Genomic DNA, 6,408 nt, shown 5'->3' with positions numbered 1-6,408 from the left:
ATATGGCAGCAGGTAGCCTAGCAGTAAGAGTGTTGTAACCCGTATGGCAGCAGGTAGCCTAGCGGTAAGAGTGTTGTAACCCATATGGCAGCAGGTAGCCTAGCGGTAAGAGTGTTGTAACCATATGGCAGCAGGTAGCCTAGCAGTAAGAGTGTTGTAACCCGTATGGCAGCAGGTAGCCTAGCGGTAAGAGGGGTGTAACTGAAAGGTGGATCGTTCCAATACCTGAGTCAAGAACGTGAAAAACCTGTTGATGTTCTCTTGAGCACATCAGTTCGCTCCAGGGCTAACCCTGTAGAACAACACACTTCACTGCACCTATGTGGTGGTATGGGACACTAAACATATACATTAGGCTTTACCTTGTGTATCTTCTATATCGATATATTCCATGAAACTGCTGCCTATTCATTTAAATATATTGTATATGATGTGAAATGATCTGAACTATATAGAATACATCTACAGGCATTCTGTCCAATCAGCTATATCATTGTTAAAACTAATTGTCCTTGGCCTTCACACACATAAGCTACAGTATTGTCTGATCCTAGACCTTCTTTCAGCTTCACATGATTCCTTTCGGAGGTATGCTGTCCAGTCCAGATTCCTTTCAGAGGTACGCTGTACAGTCCAGTCCAGATTCCTTTCAGAGGTATGCTGTACAGTACAGTAGAGATTCCTTTCGGAGGTACGCTGTACAGTCCAGTCCAGATTCCTTTCAGAGGTACGCTGTCCAGTCCAGATTCCTTTCAGAGGTATGCTGTACAGTACAGTAGAGATTCCACCTGTGATCTATAAGGCGTGTCTCCTATCCTACTGTACCTCTGAAACCGACATCGGTGTGTTGCTAACAGCTTTGCTTCCTCCACTGTCCCTGTCCCCTTATTAGGCTCGAACCAGTGGTCTTCTGATCACAAACACACGTGACCACCCTCCTGGACAACTTACCAACCAGTGGTGCTGTAGAAAAGGATCCGATTGGATAGCACCATTGGCACCGTTTCAAGCTAGCTGTGAAGTGAGCTAATGGTACGTTTCTTACCTGTGTTCCACCTGCCCCCCCAAGCCCCCACCCCCATGCCCCGCCCAAACCAACTGTCAACTGTGAGTCCAGTGTTTCCATAAACATACTTATCTCAAAAAAGACAAACGAAAAGGGCATGTATGAGGTTTATTTTGGGCTTTGGAAATCCTTCAGGCATTGTCTGTCTGACAACAGCAGTCAGCCAGACAGACATATTTACACTCATAAGGCACATAAAGTTATGTTCTTCAACAATCAGTGGTGATATTAGGATAATTGAAATGAAATTGAACATCACAAAATCCCGATTTAGCAAACACCTATTATCCAGAGTGATTTACAGTTAGTGCATCTTCAGATAGCTAGGTGGGACAACCACATATCACAGTCGTAGTAAATAAATAAAATAGCATCTCGATAAAGCATATCAGCAGAGTCAGCAGAGTCAGCAGAGTCAGCAGAGTCAGCACTAGTAGGGAAGTAAAAGTCAAATGAGAGTGGTATTTACGATACTCTTTGAAGAGGTAGGGGTTTAGAACAGAGTGCTCGGGTTAGGGTGTGACCATAGGCGGAAGGTAGGGGTTTAGAACAGAGTGCTCGGGTTAGGGTGTGACCATAGGCGGAAGGTAGGGGTTTAGAACAGAGTGCTCGGGTTAGGGTGTGACCATAGGCGGAAGGTAGGGGTTTAGAACAGAGTGCTCGGGTTAGGGTGTGACCATAGGCTGATGGTAGGGGTTTAGAACAGAGTGCTCGGGTTAGGGTGTGACCATAGGCTGAAGGTAGGGGTTTAGAACAGAGTGCTCGGGTTAGGGTGTGACCATAGGCTGAAGGTAGGGGTTTAGAACAGAGTGCTCGGGTTGGGATGTGACCATAGGCTGAAGGTAGGGGTTTAGAACAGAGTGCTCGGGTTAGGGTGTGACCATAGGCTGAAGGTAGGGGTTTAGAACAGAGTGCTCGGGTTAGGGTGTGACCATAGGCGGAAGGTAGGGGTTTAGAACAGAGTGCTCGGGTTAGGGTGTGACCATAGGCTGAAGGTAGGGGTTTAGAACAGAGTGCTCGGGTTAGGGTGTGACCATAGGCTGAAGGTAGGGGTTTAGAACAGAGTGCTCGGGTTAGGGTGTGACCATAGGCTGAAGGTAGGGGTTTAGAACAGAGTGCTCGGGTTAGGGTGTGACCATAGGCTGAAGGTAGGGGTTTAGAACAGAGTGCTCGGGTTGGGATGTGACCATAGGCTGAAGGTAGGGGTTTAGAACAGAGTGCTCGGGTTAGGGTGTGACCATAGGCTGAAGGTAGGGGTTTAGAACAGAGTGCTTGGGTTAGGGTGTGACCATAGGCTGAAGGTTGGGGTTTAGAACAGAGTGCTCGGGTTAGGGTGTGACCATAGGCTGAAGGTAGGGGTTTAGAACAGAGTGCTCGGGTTAGGGTGTGACCATAGGCTGAAGGTAGGGGTTTAGAACAGAGTGCTCGGGTTAGGGTGTGACCATAGGCTGAAGGTAGGGGTTTAGAACAGAGTGCTCGGGTTAGGGTGTGACCATAGGCTGAAGGTAGGGGTTTAGAACAGAGTGCTCGGGTTAGGGTGTGACCATAGGCTGAAGGTTGGGGTTTAGAACAGAGTGCTCGGGTTAGGGTGTGACCATAGGCTGAAGGTAGGGGTTTAGAACAGAGTGCTCGGGTTAGGGTGTGACCATAGGCGGAAGGTAGGGGTTTAGAACAGAGTGCTCGGGGTAGGGTGTGACCATAGGCTGAAGGTAGGGGTTTAGAACAGAGTGCTCGGGTTGGGATGTGACCATAGGCTGAAGGTAGGGGTTTAGAACAGAGTGCTCGGGTTAGGGTGTGACCATAGGCTGAAGGTAGGGGTTTAGAACAGAGTGCTCGGGTTAGGGTGTGACCATAGGCTGAAGGTAGGGGTTTAGAACAGAGTGCTCGGGTTGGGATGTGACCATAGGCTGAAGGTAGGGGTTTAGAACAGAGTGCTCGGGTTAGGGTGTGACCATAGGCTGAAGGTAGGGGTTTAGAACAGAGTGCTCGGGTTGGGATGTGACCATAGGCTGAAGGTAGGGGTTTAGAACAGAGTGCTCGGGTTGGGATGTGACCATAGCCTGAAGGTAGGGGTTTAGAACAGAGTGCTCGGGTTGGGATGTGACCACAGCCCGAAGGTAGGGGTTTAGAACAGAGTGCTCGGGTTGGGATGTGACCATAGCCTGAAGGTAAGGGTTTAGAACAGAGTGCTCGGGTTGGGATGTGACCATAGCCTGAAGGTAAGGGTTTAGAACAGAGTGCTCGGGTTGGGATGTGACCATAGCCTGAAGGTAGGGGTTTAGAACAGAGTGCTCGGGTTGGGATGTGACCATAGCCTGAAGGTAAGGGTTTAGAACAGAGTGCTCGGGTTGGGATGTGACCATAGCCTGAAGGTAGGGGGTTTAGAACAGAGTGCTCGGGTTGGGATGTGACCTTAGCCTGAAGGTAAGGGTTTAGAACAGAGTGCTCAGGTTGGGATGTGACCATAGCCTGAAGGTTGGGGTTTAGAACAGAGTGCTCGGGTTGGGATGTGACCATAGCCTGAAGGTTGGGGTTTAGAACAGAGTGCTCGGATTGGGATGTGACCATAGCCTGAAGGTAGGGGTTTAGAACAGAGTGCTCGGGTTGGGATGTGACCATAGCCTGAAGGTAAGGGTTTAGAACAGAGTGCTCGGGTTGGGATGTGACCATAGCCTGAAGGTAAGGGTTTAGAACAGAGTGCTCGGGTTGGGATGTGACCATAGCCTGAAGGTAGGGGTTTAGAACAGAGTGCTCGGGTTGGGATGTGACCATAGCCTGAAGGTAAGGGTTTAGAACAGAGTGCTCGGGTTGGGATGTGACCATAGCCTGAAGGTAGGGGGTTTAGAACAGAGTGCTCGGGTTGGGATGTGACCTTAGCCTGAAGGTAAGGGTTTAGAACAGAGTGCTCAGGTTGGGATGTGACCATAGCCTGAAGGTTGGGGTTTAGAACAGAGTGCTCGGGTTGGGATGTGACCATAGCCTGAAGGTTGGGGTTTAGAACAGAGTGCTCGGATTGGGATGTGACCATAGCCTGAAGGTAGGGGTTTAGAACAGAGTCCTCGGGTTGGGATGTGACCATAGCCTGAAGGTAGGGAGGGGCAGTTCCTCTTGCTGTTCCGTAGCTAAGCATCATGGTCTTGTAGTGGATGTGAGCTTCGTGGAGTGTGCAGAGGAGCGGGGTGACATGGGAGAACATGGGAAGGTTGAACACCGGGCGGACTGTGGCATTCTGGTTAAGTTGCAGGGCTTTAATGGAGGGGAGCCCAGCCAACAGCGAGTTGTAGAAGTCCAGATGATGGAAATTACTCGTTCCTGGATTAAGGCCTACGCCTCTTCCTGTGTGATGTTAGGGTCGTACTCTACGGACGTTGTAGAGCATGAAACCTACAGGAGTAGGGTCAATTCTTCCTATGTTTGCAGAGAACGACAGAGTGTTGTCCAGAGTCACACCAAGGTACTTTGCACTGTGGGACGTGGAGTTGTCAACTATGATTGTCTGTGATGCTCTGGTGTTGGAGCGGGTAGGCCCCCCCCCTCCCCCCCGGGAGCAAGAGCATGTCGAGGGTCAACATCCAAGCTGAGATGTCTGCTAGGCATGAAGAGATGCATCACCACCTGGGTGTCAGAAGGAGGGGGGGGGGGGGGGGGGGGGGGGGGAGTAGAAAGATAGTTGAGTGTCATCCACATAGCAATAATAGGAGAGACCATGTGAGGATATTTACATTGACCATTTAGTCATTTAGCAGACGCTCTTATCTAGAGAAACTTACAGGAGCAATTAGGGTTCACCTAGTCGGCTTGGGGATTCAAACCAGCAACCTTTCGATTACTGGCCCAATGCTCTTAACCACTAGGCTAGCTGCCACCCCTATGACAGAGCTGAGTTACTTGGTGTATAGAGAGAAGAGGAGAGAGCCTAGAACCGAGCCCTGGGGGACACCAGTAGTGAGAGTACGTGACGCAGACACAAATCCTCTCCACGTCACCTGGTAGGAGTGGCCTGCCAGGTAGGATGCAATCCAAGAGTGTGTAGAGCCTGAGACACCCAGCCCTGAGAGGAGGATCTGATAGAGCCTGAGACACCCAGCCCTGAGAGGGTGGAGAGGAGGATCTGATAGTCTGAGACACCCAGCCCTGAGAGGAGGATCTGATAGAGCCTGAGACACCCAGCCCTGAGAGGGTGGAGAGGAGGATCTGATAGAGACTGAGACACCCAGCCCTGAGAGGAGGATCTGATAGAGTCTGAGACACCCAGCCCTGAGAGGAGGATCTGATAGAGTCTGAGACACCCAGCCCTGAGAGGAGGATCTGATAGAGACTGAGACACCCAGCCCTGAGAGGAGGATCTGATAGAGCCTGAGACACCCAGCCCTGAGAGGGTGGAGAGGAGGATCTGATAGAGTCTGAGACACCCAGCCCTGAGAGAGTGGAGAGGAGGATCTGATAGAACCTGAGACACCCAGCCCCGAGAGGAGGATCTGATAGAGCCTGAGACACCCAGCCCTGAGAGGGTGGAGAGGAGGATCTGATAGAGTCTGAGACACCCAGCCCTGAGAGGAGGATCTGATAGAGTCTGAGACACCTAGCCCTGAGAGAGTGGAGAGGAGGATCTGATAGAGTCTCAGACACCCAGCCCTGAGAGAGTGGAGAGGAGGATCTGATAGAGTCTGAGACACCCAGCCCTGAGAGGAGGATCTGATAGAGTCTGAGACACCCAGCCCTGAGAGGAGGATCTGATAGAGTCTGAGACACCCAGCCCTGAGAGGAGGATCTGATAGAGCCTGAGACACCCAGCCCTGAGAGGGTGGAGAGGAGGATCTGATAGAGTCTGAGACACCCAGCCCTGAGAGGAGGATCTGATAGAGTCTGAGACACCCAGCCCTGAGAGGGTAGAGAGGAGGATCTGATAGAGTCTGAGACACCCAGCCCTGAGAAGAGGATCTGATAGAGACTGAGACACCCAGCCCTGAGAGGAGGATGTGACAGAGCCTGAGACACCCAGCCCTGAGAGGAGGATCTGACAGAGCCTGAGACACCCAGCCCTGAGAGGAGGATCTGATAGAGTCTGAGACACCCAGCCCTGAGAGGAGGATCTGATAGAGCCTGAGACGCCCAGCCCTGAGAGGAGGATCTGATAGAGTCTGAGACACCCAGCCCTGAGAGGAGGATCTGATAGAGTGGTGCTGTTCCCCCTACTGTCTGGTTTGTTAGCCTGTTGTAACCAGCTTCCTTTCCCTAACGTTGTTAGCCAGGTGGAACCAGCCTGATTGCGTGAAATGAAAGAGAAAAGAGAATAGTGAATGAATGCAGCCATCTTGTTTCAACCGACTCTAACTATTGTG

Source organism: Salmo trutta, chromosome 12 (genome assembly GCF_901001165.1).
Source record: "Salmo trutta chromosome 12, fSalTru1.1, whole genome shotgun sequence".
In the NCBI taxonomy this organism is placed as follows: Eukaryota; Metazoa; Chordata; class Actinopteri; order Salmoniformes; family Salmonidae; genus Salmo; species Salmo trutta.
This window is presented reverse-complemented; position numbering follows the sequence as displayed.